This window comes from Trichosurus vulpecula, chromosome 2 (assembly GCF_011100635.1).
Source record: "Trichosurus vulpecula isolate mTriVul1 chromosome 2, mTriVul1.pri, whole genome shotgun sequence".
In the NCBI taxonomy this organism is placed as follows: domain Eukaryota; kingdom Metazoa; phylum Chordata; class Mammalia; order Diprotodontia; family Phalangeridae; genus Trichosurus; species Trichosurus vulpecula.
In genome coordinates this window covers 421,935,556-421,952,890 of record NC_050574.1, presented here as the reverse complement: position 1 = coordinate 421,952,890, position 17,335 = coordinate 421,935,556, and the positions used below count along the sequence as shown (strand labels likewise).

At 39.9% G+C, this 17,335-nt stretch overlaps 1 pseudogene; it reads right to left on the bottom strand.

Annotated features, from left to right (window-relative positions):
• Positions 1–15,491: 15,491 nt before the first annotated feature.
• Positions 15,492–16,633, bottom strand: LOC118838585 (annotated as a pseudogene).
• Between the last annotated feature and the right edge of the window lie 702 nt (positions 16,634–17,335).

Sequence of the window (17,335 nt, the reverse complement as noted above, 5' to 3'; positions counted from 1 at the left end):
ATATATGTAAAATTTTATAGATTAGATCCAGAGCTAGACCTCACCTTCAATGCCACCAAAACTAACACCTTCATTTTACAAATGAGGAAACTGAGGCAAAAGAGAGATTAAGTGTCCTGCCCAAGGTCGTGCAATTGGTAAGTATATGTGTTGAGATTTGAACCCAGGTATTTCTGATTCAATGTCCAACACTCTATCTGCTACTAACTGATGCCTCTGTAGCCTGTCATCCATTTTGGATCCTGAAGCTATCATCTCATAGTTATCTATCCCTCCTACTTATCTATAAATTGATAAATATGTCTCTGTGCCTTAATAAGCATTGGCTATGGAGTCAAAAGTCCTTAGTTCACTTCTGATAGCCACTTCTGTTGCTATCTCTATGATTTTGGTAAAATCATTTAACCTTCTTAGGCTTCTCAACTGGAAAATGAGGGAGTTGGAAAAGATCCCACTTTAAGGGGTGTAGTTGATTGCCCTACTCAATCAAATCACTCTACTCAACAAAGTAAGTGATAAAATCCCCTGTGTCCTTACCAAATCAAAACAATTTATTTCAAACTTAGGGTAGGCTTTTGTTTCAATCAATCAATTAATCATATGCCTGAGTGTGAAAAGTTCTTGAAATTTGAGTGATGTTTTAAAAAATCTTTTTGGATAAGCTGCAGAAATTTGGTCATGTGTTAGAGGTTATCTACAAACCATCATGTTAGTCTAGAATCAGAGTCATTGCAGAGATTGGATTAAGTGTGACAATTTTAGGAAATCCCCTGAGAAGGTGTGATGTTAATGGAATAGGAGGATCTTCCCCATCTGTTAATAGGCCTATGTGACCACATGGGTTCAATTATAGCTGTGATACATTCTGAGTCACATAGAGCTCATTGTGGGAGGAACTTGCCTAAGGAGGAGCTTGTTTAAGGGGAGTTTTGCTTGTAGGAAAGCTTTCACACTTTTTGGTACTAAGCTAATTAGGCACTGAGTCATGAGGGTTGTGATACCTTCTGGCTCTGAGCCTATTAGCCAAAAGTGTATATATATTCTGAGGTGAGATTTTGCTTTGGGGGCTTGCTCATGAGAAGGACCTTTTGATTCTCTGGATGGGACTCTGAGTAGCCATTTGTTAAGAGCCCCCCACCCCACACCTGCCTACTCAGATGTTGATGCTCCCCTATCTGGTGGTATACATATAGGTGGTTTTATTACTTTGTTCAGACAGTTGGAGCCCTGCCTGTTGATCTCTGTGCTAATTTCTCTGTTTGTATTTTCTCCAAGTTTAGGGTGCTGACCCTGAACTGGTGAACGATTTATATATCTTTGATTAAAGTAAGATTGTTGATCCTCTTAAAATTGCCTTTCCTTTAAGAAAAGCAGATCGAAGAACCTGTGCTAGCAGGCCATCCTGTGTGTGCCAAGGTGCTTGCTGTTACAGAAGGACCCACTTGGGTGGGGCAGAGATAAAGGGTGCTTTGGCCTAGTTCTCTTCCTTTCTACTCCTTTGACTGGCAGTGACTTTGTGAGCTTTGAAGGGTCCTAGGGATGTTGTACTTCCCATATTTCTATCTCTATCTGGCATCCCCAGATCAGCTGATGGAAGTGTCTGCATTGGGAGCCAAAGACAAGCTGACATAGATTCATGGTACCTCAAGGAGCCCATTAAAGAAAATAACCATTCCTAGAATGGATGGGAATGATACCTCAGAATAATCTAATTCTTTTTTTTCCCTTCATTTCCTATTCTGAGTTGTTACCAAGTCCCATTTTCTTCCTTTCAGATGCTCTGCCTTCCTCACTATTCCCATTTCCCATCCAGTCTAGGTTTTCCATGTTTTCTGCCAGGATTGCTATAACAACCTCCTGGCTAGTATCCCTACTTCCAGTCTTCCACCCTTCATACATTCCATATGTTACTGATGGGGTACAGTTTCTGGGAACCCCGTTGAACTCTCTTTGAATCTTCCCACTAGATCTGGCCTTGGCCTGAGGCCATAAGCCTTTCCTTATTGCTAGGCCCAAATCTCTGTTACCCTTAAATTAGCCTAGCCCCTGTATTGTCTGTTATCTCCAGGTGGCCTTTGGCTATTTCCCACCCTTAATCTCACTCCTGGAGTCTTGACCTCTAGTCACCCCAGTCCCATCAAGATCCTTCTTAGACTCCTCCTCAAGACCCTCCTAAACCCCTCCTTTAGTCACCCCAGGCTACTTGACCACCCAATCCCTTCTACAATCTTTCTATATATGTCTCATCATACCACCATGAAGGCACTTAGATTCAATCTAGCCCAGTAGACTGAATCCAGCTGGTTTGTGAAAACAAGGGTCACAAATAGTGAGATTTCTTAAGAGTCAACCCAATATGGCAAATCTTTAATAAATTTTGTTTTTCTTTGACTGAGAAGGCTTTATTCGAATTCATTCGGCAGAACTAGGTGCATCGGTATTTTGGGTCTCAAGTGCCCATAAAAACATATGGTTCCTTAACCTCATCACTACTATTAGATAAATTTTCTAAATTATTCCCCTGCTAAAGAAACTATAGACTCCCAAACTGTGACTAATTTTTAAATATCCTCTTATTACCTAGCCTTACTGGATATATTCCAGCTTTCCTTCCTGTATTCCCCAATAGGCACCCCCTATACCTCTCAAGCTAGTATTCTCACTCTCCACAACGTTCATTTCTTCAGTGGTGCCTTTACTCATATTATCATCCCACCTTTAATGCCACCCCCTCCTTCCCTGGACTTCTACAAAGCCTTACCTATCCTTTGGCTCAGCTCAGTTCCCACCTCAGTGAAGCCTTTTTTGAATCACTTTTGCACTTACAATACCACAGTTAAGTACTTAACAATGTTCTGATTTTTTGATGTGTTCTAGCTACAGCTGCCCAAAGAAACTGTAAGCTTCTGGAGGGCAGTGATCATGTGTTATACTTATGTAGCCCCCATAGTGTGGATAGTAAATACAAAGTAGTAAATACAAAGTAAACAGTAAATACAAAGTATCATGAAAATACAAAGTATTTAGTAATACTAGTAAATACAAAGATTGTGTATTATAATGTTATCTCCCACAGTGCTCTGCACTGTTCTAGGGCCTAAAATAAATACTTATTGATTGGAGCCAAGATGGCGGCTGGTAAGCACGGACTAGAGTGAGCTCCGTACCCGAGTCCCTCCAAAAACCTATAAAAAATGGCTCTGAACCAATTCTAGAACGGCAGAACCCACAGATCAGCAGAGGGAAGCAGGGCTCCAGCCCAGGACAGCCTGGATCATCTCTGGGTGAGGTCTATTCCACACGGAGCTGGGAGCTGGGAACGGAGTGGAGCAGAGCCCAGCCTGAGTGGCGTGGACGATCCAGACCAGAAGCCGGGTGGAGGGGGCCCTAGCGCCCTGAGTATGTGAGCTGCGGCAGTTACCAGACCCCCTCGACCCACAAACACCAAAGACTGCGGAGAAGGTTAGTGGGAAAAGCTGCAGGAGTGGAAGGAGTTCGCAGTTCGGCTTCCAGCCCCTGGGGCAGCGGAGGTGGGGCAGCTACAGCTGTTGTTACTTCCGGCTCCAGGCCCACCTGGTGGGAGGAATTAAGTGGCGGATCAGAGCAGGAGTGCAACAGCCTGCTGAAGATCTAAGCCCAGTCTGGACCGGGGGTCCTTGGGGAAGGAGGAGTGCGGCTCTGACAGAGCTGGCACCTCCCCCCCAAACATAGAACATAGAACTCGTAAGTCTACAAGCAGTCATACCCCACTGAAAAACTCAAGGGTCAAGTTAGTTGGTTGGGAATATGGCCAGGCAGCAAAAACGCGCCCAGATTCAGTCTCAGACTTTGGATTCTTTCTTTGGTGACAAAGAAGACCAAAACATACAGCCTAAAGAAGACAACAAAGTCATAGAGCCTACAACAAAAGCCTCCAAGAAAAACATGAACTGGCCCCAGGTCATAGAAGAACTCAAAAAGGATTTGGAAAAGCAAGTTAGAGAAGTAGAGGAAAAATTGGGAAGAGAAATGAGAAGGATGGGAGAAAACCATGAAAAACAAGGCAATGACTTGCTAAAGGAGACCCAAAAAAATACTGAAAAATACACTGAAGAAAACAACACCTTAAAAAACAGACTAACTCAAATGGCAAAAGAGCTCCAAAAAGCCAATGAGGAGAAGAATGCCTTGAAAGGCAGAATTAGCCAAATGGAAAAGGAGGTCCAAAAGACCACTGAAGAAAATACTACTTTAAAAATTAGATTGGAGCAAGTGGAAGCCAGTGACTTTATGAGAAATCAGGATATTATAAAACAGAACCAGAGGAATGAAAAAATGGAAGACAATGTGAAATATCTCCTTGGAAAAACCACTGACCTGGAAAATAGATCCAGGAGAGAGAATTTAAAAATTATTGGACTACCTGAAAGCCATGATCAAAAAAAGAGCCTAGATACCATCTTTCAAGAAATTATCAAGGAGAACTGCCCTGATATTCTAGAGCCACAGGGCAAAATAGAAATTGAAAGAATCCATCGATCACCTCCTCAAATAGATCCCAAAAAGAAATCTCCTAGGAATATTGTCGCCAAATTCCAGAGCTCCCAGATCAAGGAGAAAATACTGCAAGCAGCCAGAAAGAAACAATTTGAGTATTGTGGAAACCCAATCAGAATAATCCAAGATCTGGCAGCTTCTACATTAAGAGATCGAAGGGCTTGGAATGTGATATTCCAGAGGTCAATGGAGCTAGGATTAAAACCAAGAATCACCTACCCAGCAAAACTGAGTATCATGTTCCAAGGCAAAATATGGATTTTCAATAAAATAGAGGACTTTCAAGCTTTCTCAGTGAAAAGACCAGAACTGAATAGAAAATTTGACTTTCAAACACAAGAATCAAGAGAAGCATGAAAAGGTAATCAAGAAACGGAAATTGCAAGGGACTTACTAAAGTTGAACTGTTTTGTTTACATTCCTACATGGAAAGATGATGAGTATGATTCATGAGACCTCAGTATTAGGGTAGTTGAAGGGAATATCCATATATATATATGTATATGTGTATATATATGTTTATGTATATATATAAGTGAATGTGTATGTATGTATATATCTATGTGTATATGTATGTATGTGTATATATATATGTGTGTTTATATATATATATATATATGTATATATATATGTAAAAGAGAGAGAGCAGACACAGGGTGAGTTGAAGATGAAGGGAAGATATCTAAAAGAAATAAAATGAAATTAAGGGATGAGAGAGTAACATACTGAGAGAGGGAGATAGGGAGAGATAGAATGGGGTGGATTATCTCACATAAAGGTGGCAAGAGGAAGCAGTTCTATGGGAGGAGGGGAGAGGGCAGGTGAGGGGGGAATGAGTGAACCTTGCTCTCATCAGATTTGGCCTGAGGGGGAATACCATACATACTCAGCTGGGTATCTTACCCCACAGGAAAGAAGAGGGAGGAAGATAAAAAAAAAATAAAAGGGGGGGGGATGATGGAGGGGAGGGCAGATGGGGGTGGAGGTAATCAAAACAAACACTTTGGAAAGGGGACAGGGTCAAGGGAGAAAATTCAATAAAGCAGGATGGGTTGGGAAGGAGCAAAATGTAGTTAGCCTTTCACAACATGAGTATTGTGGAAGGGTTATACATAATAATACATGTGTGGCCTAGGTTGAATTGCTCAACTTCTTAGGGAGGGTGGGTGGGAAGGGAAGAGGGAAGAAAATTTGGAACTCAAAGTTTTAAAATCAGATGTTCAAAAACAAAAAAAGTTTTTGTATGCAACTAAAAAATAAGATACACAGGCAATGGGGCGTAGAAATTTATCTTGCCCTACAAGAAAGGAAGGGAAAAGGGGATGAGAGGGGAGGGGGGTGATAGAGAGGAGGGCTGACTGGGGAACAGGGCAACCAGAATATAAGCCATCTTGGAGTGGGGGGGAGGGTAGAAATGGGGAGAAAATTTGTAATTCAAAATGTTGTGAAAATCAATGCTGAAAACCAAATATGTTAAATAAATAAATTGCATTTAAAAAAAAATACTTATTGATTGGAGTTGGAATGGAGGCCCTCCAGGGAAGGTATTTGTTTTCCCAACCTGTCTGCTTAATCCCTGCCTAGGGGTTAGTATGATGCAGAAGCATCTGGAAATGAGTCTCTCCCCACTTCCCACTGTCAAAGTTTTGTATTGCTTTCAGGTGCCAGATAAACACTCAAGTTTGTTTAAAAAAATAACCATTCCTAAAGGGGACCTTACTGAGTACTCCATGAAGGGGAGGAAAGGACTTCCAGGAACCAGGAACTGTGTCCATCCCTTGCTATATGTGATCCCCAAAGCGGATATCACTTTACCTGTGACCCTTTATGATGGGAAGGTATGTTACAGACTTTTGTGGGAAGGCAGTGTTTTATGATAATGGCACTTCCTGTACTACCTTAGTAAATTCTGCATTATAACAGCCACTTATGGCTGATTGATTATGATTCACAGTTGATAGTCTTGGGGAGAAGCATACTGGTGGGGACTCAAGCCAGTGGCATTAGTGAATTATTTTTGTCTCCTCAAAGGTAACCCCCAAGACCCTGAGGGAGAGATATATCTAGTGGGATAACTAAAATAAAACAAATTGGTAAATCTTAAGGTATCATGTAAATGTTGGTTGTTGTTGTGATGGTGATGATGATGATGCTCTGCTCTGGGGTCCAAGACTTATTTGTGATTGTGGGCTTAGAATAAGAACCCTCTGACTTTATATGGGCTACACTATGATGCTTGGTTAAATAGAGCATTCATTAAGCACTCTACTGGAAATCTATTGCTAAGTTGACCTGGAAATGCTAACAACTATTCATTGAGGCCACCCAAGCAACTAGTCTCAGCATACATCTACTTTTATTACCAGCTAGCCCACTTTTCTCTATCTTTTCCATAAGAATAGCAGGAGACTCCATCACACACTTGGTTAAAATACAGGCAAACCGCATTGACAACTTTACTCTGTTAGGAGTCCTAAATATAAAAGGAAATAAGGTTAGTTCTTGATGAAGTAATTTTAATTTTTTCTGATCACTGCTTCCTTTTCCAGAGGTTCGTTAGCTGTCACCAAATCAGACTGATCACCATTTCATAAACACAGAGAATAACAATGACCGAAAGAGCAAGCACAAGTTTTCAAGGTCTTTCTGTTCCGGACAAACAGTGTCTTTTCTTTCTGCCAATTACTTAGCATTCAACAAGCCTAAAAGTACATACCATTCATTAAAGGATATATAGACCTGTCAGACAACTTTTGCTGAGTGTTTTCTCTGTCATTCTTAATGACAGATGGCTCTTAAAATGTGTGTATACCCATATGGTTGTTATTCACAGACTCACTCTCGCACACTTGACCCTGTCTAAATTTACAAGGACGAAAAGGACAATCAGTCATAAGGGCTGCTGGTATTTCAAGTGCAGTTATGCTTGCAAGCTCAGTAATTCTGACAAATTATTTTCCTTAATAATGCATCCTAGAATTTTCTTAGGAATTGAGCTCAAATTCCATTTTCTTCCCTACACGGAAAATTGGGATGTAATTGGCCTCTGTCCAGTCCTGGGTGTCTCTCCTTTTCACCACGTGATTTTAAATATTACTTGCAGTTGTTTAGAAATCCCACCTACCTGTTCTCTCACCCAAGTAACTTAAATGTGTCGGTGGTAGCCATGTACTCATTTATTCTCTTCTTATTTATCTTGGTTATCAAAGTTCTTATTAGATGATCCAGTTCTGTTTTTTCTCTTTCTGGTCTTTCTCCTTGATAGATAACACAAGCAAACTAAGAATTAAGCGATATTTCCTTATATCAATAATTTCCCTAATCCACTGTTTTTTTCTTGTTGGACATTCCTTTATTTCCCCAAACATAGTTTTTAAAAGTCTGAAAACAAAACAAACCTTTTATTGTTCTTAGCTTTCTCTGTTAACCATAGCTCATTCTGAATTTTATTGCTGCTGAATACTTATCCTTCAGCCTTGCTCCTGATTTTGTATTAATTTTCTGTTCTCTCTCCTTGTTTAAATATTCTGTTGATATCTTTTTAAAACTTGATTTGGTTGGTGACTTTTCCATGTATCCATGTTGTTCTCTTCAGAAATTTCCAATTTTTTCTCCTCGTTGTGGAATAGTTTCCCTTCATGTTTTCGGGGACTTATTCTCAAGAGCCCATTTGTCCTGGGCTGACTTTCCCTATAGATTTTTCATTCACAGGATTCTATCTATCTTTCCTCTGAACTTCCTGAAATCTGTTTTCTTACAATTTAAGGCACATGTCATAACCAGCTTTCCTCTTCTTCTCTACCACAAATTGTAAGAACGAGTGGACACTTTCTCCAAGGTCCCACCATTTCTACTCCAGAAACCAATTCCTCACTGTTGATGAAAATCAATTCCCAAATAATATTTTTTGTTTTCTCTACCATTTGAGTGACAAAATTATTATGAAGTCAACCAATAAGTTGTTTTGATTATCTTTTGGTAGAGATAAAACAACTCATATTTGTATAACTAAAGTTTTCAGCCCTCACTACTATAACATGACCTGTTCCAGACTTGTGACTTGTTTTCTGAGCTCATCTATTTTCTCTTTCTGTCTACATGATTTGTCGTATGCTTTCAGGACAAAATAGATTCTGTTTCTCTCTTGACTGACCGTCAACTCAATTTTCTGTACACTGTTTCCACCTGTTGGTTCCTGGATTTCTAATTTCCTTACATGAGTATATTTCATTAATACAATGCTATCCTGACTCCATCCCTACCCCCTACCCTTGCTACCTTTTACCTATCCTGTTTCTTTTGAATAAGGTACATCCATTCAGTGCTACATCTTAATCATGGAATTTACCTCACAATATTATATGTATTCAGTGATAAATGTGAGATTTTGCATTCTTGTGTTTCATTCTAACACAGGAATGTTGCTTCTTCTACCTGGCTCATATTACTTCTTGTCTATACTTTGTGTATGGACACATGAGGACGTGAGTTTTGCAATGGGCTCCATTCAAGGATTTTGTCTCCTATGAGTTTCCAAGTATCTTAAAGGAAATTCTTACATTCTAGTAACTCTCTATAGCAGGGGCTCTTAACCTTTTTTGCATCATGGCTTGGATACCCATCTCAGAACAATGTTTTTAAACGTACAGAACTGCTGCCAGCAGCTGTGGTGCTGAATTGGCTGAAGATGGCCAAATGCCACAGACAGTGAAAAGATTACACGGGCCAGGCAGGAGAGTATAGGACAGCTCCGTTTATTAAGCTGAAGAAAAGGGCTCATATACCTTTTTAGGCAAGCAGATCAACAAATTCATAAGCGAGTTATTTGTTATATAGCATGACTTCCTCCTGCTTTGTTCCCCTTTTGCCGTAAACAATATTGTGTTAATAGCCCACAGGTGGTGTTTAGCACTTGTGTGCCGTGGAGATTTTGGAGAGAGCACATGTGTGCCAAGGTGGGGTTTGGAGAGCCCATGTGCTGAGTTTTCAGCCCAAGGGCAAGAATAGGCTTCAGGGAAAACCTGGCCTGTATCTTATCCCAGAATGAACTTTCTCAGAGCTGGCCCTCTACACATACATAGGATCACAGAGGAAACCAATTGTATATGGTGTGTATAAAATTTTCAAAATACACTATAATTATATATCAATATAGTAATATCAATTATATGTCTATATATATAATTACTTATCAAATATAGTTATCAAAATATTTTTAAAAAACCAAGTTTACAGACTTCTGGTTAAGAATCCCTGCCTAAGGCATGTAGCTTTGGGCAATTTCCTCTGTCTTCATTTTTTTTTTTGTTTAAAGGATGGAACTAAAAGGAAAAAGAAAAGACAGAAGAAAATGAAGCTTGCAAGGATGAGAAGGAGAGCAACCATCTTTCCTTATTCCTTCTTTCTGCCTTACTCACGTGGAGGACAAGAGTTTTATTATTAGGCTACCTTCTTTGTGGTTATGTGTCTCTGCTATGAGTTTGCTGTTGTTCAGTCCTGTCTGACCTTCTGTGACAACGAGGATCATAGAATGCTAATAATGTCCATGGTGTTTTCTTGGCAAAGATACTGGCATGGTTTGCCATTTCCTTCTCCGGTGGATTGAGACAAACAGAGCTTTCTTGATTTTCCTGGGTCACACAGTTAGCAAGGGTCTGAGGCCACATTTTAATGCAGGGTTTCCTGAATCAAGGCCCTGCTCTATCCACTGAGTGCCCCCGATGCTATGAGTTACTGCTTTCCAGTTTAGGCTTCTGTTTGCCAGTTCTCAGCTTCACTTTGCCTATAAAACTTACTCCCAGAGATAAATGAAGTCATGTGAAACTATTGAAAAAACATTGGCTCTGTAGTGAGAAGCTCAGGGATGAAATCCTACTTCTGTGCTTACTACCTGGAGGCATGTTTTGTACCAACGGTTTGTGTATGCTCTATCGTCTTTAAAAAAAACCTAATATTTCATTTTTTCCAATTACATGTAAAGACAATTTTTAACATTCCTTTTTTTAAGTGAAATTTTGATTTCCAGATTTTCTCCCTCCTTTTTCCTCCTTCCTCACTAAGATAGTAAACAACATATAGGTTTTATATATATTTATATGCATATATAATATATATACATATATAATATATTTACATAGGTTATATATGTGCAATCATGTAAAACATATTCCCATGTTACTCATGTTGTGAAAGAAGAAACAGTTTGCAAAAAATTACATACCTTATCACCTTAACAAATATTCAGGTCTAAAAACTAATTAACATTGCCTAGCTAACTGGTAATCAATAGAGAATATGTCAGTGGGGGCTTATGAGCCACAATTGCTCATAAGACCCCAATGATGTGCTCAGACACAGGTTACCCCTGGAATACTTGAGGAGAATAGTAACAGCAGGACACTAGGGACCTGGCTTGCAAATATAAGTGGGCATTAAGGAAGAAGCACTGATGTATGTGCTACATTCAAAGATTTCAGAAACAGAAACACTTCAAAACACTAGAAAATATTTTCTCTTTTTTTGATCACATATGATCATTTTGATTGTCATAATTGTCTGTAGTGTGTGGGTAAGTACTAAAGTTCACAGAGATTAAATCAGAATCCCAGTTTTAATAGCACTTCCTGGGGTGTATTTCCAGTTTTAATTTCTTTAATAATATAAAAGGTTATGCCCAGTTAGAGTGCTGGAAAAGTGCTGCTAGAGATGGGCATCCTTTGCTAAATTATTAACCAGTTACTAACTGAGAAGGTATTACAAATGTTAGTAGTCTGTCATAATCTAATGTATCCACTGGCCTAAAGTAATAACTCTCTATGGAAAATTTAGAAGGAAAAGAAGAAAAATATTAACTTATACTTCTACAAGTATTTGGACTTATTAAAGGACAGATGCTTTATCACCTCAATTTTCCAAAGATCTATAGTTTCATTGACAAAGGTACTTCTTACATAGAGGCAGCATGATACAGTGGGAAAAGTAATGACTCTGGTATCAGAGGGTATGGGTTCAAATCTTTCCTCTGATATGATCTGTGTGGCTTTGGACAATCCTTTAACTTCCCTGTGGGGCCTCAGTTTCCTTACCTGTAAAATAATAGACTTCCAGCTCTAGACCTATGGTCAAAAGTATCCTAATCATTCATGAGGTAGTAATAGTTATGCAAGTCAGACTGTAAATAAAGGTGACAAATCCTGCATGAAGCCAGTCAGCCTAAGGATTGTTAAGGGAACAGTGGAAAATGGAAATGCTGATTCATATTTCCAAACACTTCTGTACATAAAGAATATTCCAATTTAGAGTTCTAGTTAAAAATAATGAGCTGATGTTGCAGGATTAACAGGATTTGCTGATTGGGGGTTTTGCATCTTATTCTAGTCTTTTCTGTCAACACCTTGTGGCAAAACTATGTAGCATTTTACTTTGGTTGCATCAACACATGATATGCAGGTTGGCAACAGTGTATAACTCAACTGTTGGAAACATGTATTGCACAGCAGCACTTCTAAGAGTGAAAGCCAATTTGGCTTCCATCCCCCTAACTGTTTTTATTCCTCTAGGCACATGCTAACCTTGGCACTAGAGAACCTTTGGGGGTAATATACTTTGAGGAAAGATATCCAGGTGGAGATAACTAGGAGGCTTATAAGCCCCCAAGTTATAAGCATATAATTAAATCACAAAGAAGCATAAATGTAAGCAAACACAGTCATACATATTATATTAAATCAAACTAACACTTGGAAAAAGAAATCCATTTATATTTTCCAAAGAGTCACAGTGGGAGATATACACAGTTAGGTTTATGAAATGAAGTGACTTACCTCTATCCTTAATTAAATATAAGATTAGTCCTAATTATCATCAGGCAATCAAGGACACGTAACCAAAATTGTTCATAAAATCATGGCATAAATATATAGAAAGGTGCCTGCAAAAATTAACCAGGCAATAGTATTATAAACAGCATAAATAACATGTGTACAGAACTGATCAGCTGACACAAACTGATTAATCTTTTAAAACTAGTTAGTTCAGATGATATAAGGAATAAAGGAAGTGAAAAAAAATTATAAAAAAGAAATATGGTATAATAACCTTAGTGATTCAATGCTCCACATAGTATAATATCTCTACCAGAGCCCGGATAATTTTTGGAAAAAAAATGAGGAAGATAATTTTACTCAAGATATCAAAGTATTTGTGAAGCTTTCTTTCTAAATTAGAAGTTAAGAAATATGGCAAGCAATGAAAATGGGGAAGTCATATTGATGAGGAGAAAAAAATGAGTCCTAAGAAAACTGTTGGAATGAACTTATTTCTTGCTTTTCTATTAATAATTACTGGAACAGATACTTGGATATAATCAATGTGGCAAGACATGCACCAAGTGCAGAAGCAAAAGTCATCCTTTTTAAAAAAACACATTTAATTAGATATTTAAATAGTCCTGTGTGTGTGTTTGGCACTCAATCTTTGTTGATTAAGAAAGTGCCAAATGAGAACCATTCAACTGGAATAGCAGATAACAAACCCTAAATATCGATGACAAAAAATAGAAAGGATTTATGAGAGGTCAGAATTATGAGTAAGAAACAAAGAAATATGATTATGGGCAAAAAATGAGCCAGGTGTAAGTTGACTAAGATACAATGTTTATTCAGCTTTAAAAAGAGGAAAATGTGATTGATTTTTATAACAAAGATTTTTCAAATCCTTGTTCTTTAAAAATCTGTCAAAAGCAATTACTGTAGGCGACCACATTAGCCATTGCAGCATGATCAATATTTTAAAAATATTTAGACATACTTTGAAAAATGGAAAATGATTTTTCTTTATAATTCTTTGCATTAGACCTTCTAATGGCAGCTTTCTCTCTGCCATTCAATTAAAACTTTTTTGCTTTTCTCTTTAAGAGATACATACCAATTAACTATTTGAAATAAGAAGTGGAGTAAAAATGCTCCCCAAATAGAATGATCTTGCTATATGAAGAACTCAAGGGACTCCTCTTATTGGCATCCTTCATTGTTCTGTGGCAGTAACTATAGAATTGCATTGTAACAGTAGCCACAACCTCCTATAGAAATCTTGCCATCCTTATAAAAAGGAGGACCTTAGTCCCCAATATGAATAGCTAATGTCTCAAAAATTCAGTTGTTGAGATCCTAATGAAAAGGAAGACATTCATTCTGATCATTGAAATGTTTTAGAAAAATTTAACATATACATACATATACATTCATATATACATACATGTATGTATATATACATATATAGGGAGAGAGAGAGAGAGAGAGAGAGAGAGAGAGAGAGAGAGAGAGAGAGAGAGAGAGAGGCAGAGAGAGACAGAGAGGGGGGGTGAGGGAGAGAGAGGGAGAGAGAGAGGAGATTAGTTACTGTATATTTTTGTACTTTTCCAAGTATCTTTACCAAGTACCTGGGCAGCCAAGGACAACATAGATTTAAAATATAAGCCCACTTGAAAACCATGAAAGAGGACGATTACCCTAGGAAACAGCTGAAGAAAATGGAGGGGGGGTAGGTTATGTCTGTACAAAGCTTGGCGTGAAGCCCAACAGTAGCTTGATCATACTGAGAGCGTTTATGAATGAAACTAAAAGGACAACAAATAGATATAGAAAAGAACAGATCTTGTATTTTTACAGACTGCCACTGCATCCTGGGCCATCTCCACTTGTCCTGATCCATGTCTGGCCATTGGACCCAGATGGCTCTAGAGGAGAAAGTGAGGCTGGTGACTTTGCACAGCCCTCCCTCACTTAAATCCAATTTACTTGCATGTCATGGAATCACTTCCCTGATGTCATGGTTCTCTTTAAGAATGAAGGACAATGAGTAATCTTATAGCAATCTATTTTCATCAGTGTTTATGGTAGAACCAATGTATTCCAACATTTTAGTAAGTAGAGAAAAAAGAAGTGTTGAAAAGTTGATCTGTGGGAGAAATTTTTCTGAACAATTTCTGGCCTTGGATATGAATACTCTGTTTTTTGGTTGTGCAGAACTGACTTGTTCTATGTTTGTTTTGTGCCTTGTCAACCTCAGTGGCTTGCAAAAAAAAACCAAACAAACCAAAGATCTCTATAGAAAGGCCACAAATGAGGCAAAGTCAAATATCTATGGGGGTATCCTGGGAGAGTACAAGCCAAAGACTATTCATCACCAAAAACCCTACGAAACTGAACCTAAGAGTGTACCTTTCTTTCTTTCTTTCTATCCAAATGAAAAGAAAGACATTCATTCTGATCATTGAAATGTTTTAGAAAAGTTTAACATATACACACATATACATATATATATTCTTTCTTTCTCTCTCTTTCCTTCTTTCTTTCTTTCAATCTTTCTTTCTCTTTCTTTCTTTCCTTCTCTCTCTCTCTCTCTCTCTCTCTCTCTCTCTCTCTCTCTCTCTCTCTCTCTCCCCCTCCCTCCCTCCCTTCCTTCCTTCCTTCCTTCCTTCCTTCCTTCCTTCCTTCCTTCCTTCCTTCCTTCCTTCCTTCCTTTTTTTTCAGCTTCACTAACAATTATTGGAGGCACTACACAACACAGCCAAGTGGAAGGTGTGGCATGAATTGGGGCCCAACTCCATAACCCTGGGTGGGGATGAGAGTCCAGGAAGAAGCTAGAGAATCGTGGATGTAGCTAGTAGGGGGATATCACACAAAGACAGTGTGGGAGAGTGGGATCTCAAATATTCTGCTTGGATCAAGCAGCCCCTCACACAGATCCTCCTGTCCAGCCCCCAGGGGCTCTCTGTCTCCTCCCTCCCCAAGGTATGCCAATCCAGGGGACTGCTGCTGGGGCGCTTGAGCAGAGGGTGGGAAGGGTGTTATTGTCTCTACTCTGCATAGCTATTTGGTTCATGGCAGTGGCTACAAGTAAAGCTTAGTATGAGTAGCATGGGCTGGGGATGGGCATGACCAGGGTTCACAGCCTCAGTAAGCATGATTAGCAATGTAGAGAGATTGCCAGGCTGCACTTGCATCTTCTCCACCTGCTTCATGCTTGCCCTGGGTAGCAAGACCGTTCACCTCTGCCCATTCACCTCTGCCCATTCATCTCTGCCCATTCACCTCTGCCCATTTGATGAACTCCTCAGTGGCAGCACTCTCATTGTCCCTCTGCCTATGCCAGGAGCTGAGAGCAGACGCTTGCAGGGCACACCCATAGGAGGAGGTCAGTGTCCAAGGCTGGGGGAGAGGACAGCGGTTAATGGCATTGAGGTTGATTGAAGCCTCCTTCTCACTCTGACCTCCAGACAGGATTGTCACACCTGGGACAGGAGGAGGCGCTGTTCTCCGTAGGGCAGAAACAGTTGCCATGGCGATCTTCTCAGGGGTCTACTTGAAGGGGCAGGCATGACCAGGGGTCACCACATTGAACTTGAGCAGTATCCCTTCAAGGTACACATGGTGGTCACTCAGGGCCTTATAGACAATAGCCAGGGCCTTCTCAGTGATGCACTGGCATTGTTTGAGATCTTGGTCTCCATCCGGCAGGATCTTAGGCTCCACAATGGGTATAATGCCATTCTGCTGACAGATGCTGGCATAGCAGGCAAGCACATTGGAATTCTCCAGGATTGCCAGGGGAGAGGGTATAATGATCACTGATCTTCAGCACACAGTGCCATTTGGCAAAGTTGGCCCCATCTTTCTTGTACTGAACACAGTATTCAGAGAGGCCATCCAGCCCTTTGTGTGGTGGTTTCTCCATCAGTTCCAGCCAAAGCCACCACATCTTTATCAACCTTAATGCCCATAACAGTGCCTTTGTCCTGGATGGTGCAGACGAAGGGCACCCCATCATCGCCCTTCTGGCAGAAGGTCCCGTGGAAGAAGATGACACCCCCAATACATTTCTTGATCCATCCATCAGCGCTGAACAGGACCTGATGATACTGCCTGCGGTTCTCCTCTGTATTCTCCACTCCAACCTGGGTCAGAAGCTTAGCCATACTGCCTAATGACTCATCAGCTGCCAGGATGCCCTTGCCTGGAGCAACAATCCAAAAGGCAATGTACAATAGCTCCTTCTTTTGCTCAGTTGACAGGGCTAGGTATATGTAGGGCATGGTGGCGGTCTTCTCTCCTCTTGGTTAGATGAAATTAAATGGCTTCTCTCTCTGGGCACAATCCTTACTTGAGCCTAGTGCATCCTGCGCAGGGTCCAGGAGTCTGGACCATTTCTTTTTTTTAGATAATTCTCATTATTAAGAAATTAAATTACTCCAGTTCTAGGTTTCACACAAGCCATTGAAGGACATAGATAAAAAGAATGCAAGGCTGTGTGTGTCAGTCAGCTCTGCCATATACCTAATTCTCAGCTATGTTTACTAATCTCTGAAAGGCAAAAATAGCATATGTACTAGGTAGATCCAGGCAATCCTGGCCAGCAGCATGCTGAAGCCAGTTCACGTTGACTCTGGACAGAGCCGATGATTAAATTTTCAGGTGAATATTTGTACCCCAAATCAGGCTACAAATCAGGGCTTGACTGATTGTTTTGTTGATTGTTTAGACTTAAGGAAGTAATGTAGAACGTTGTTAATAAGGGAGATTAAACTTAAAAGTGTGTCCTCAAGTATGTTCTCCCCTCCGCCCCCACCCCTGGCCCCAAGACCTGGTTGTTAAACATTTACCAGCACACCCTTGGTATATGCATCTAGATTTGCAGGGCTGCTCCTTAAGGAAAGTAGTGGCAAAGAGTTACCTGGGAGGACAAAGTGATCTGTAACCATTTCAAATGTAACAACAAATTCCAGGTACCTTTGGAGTGC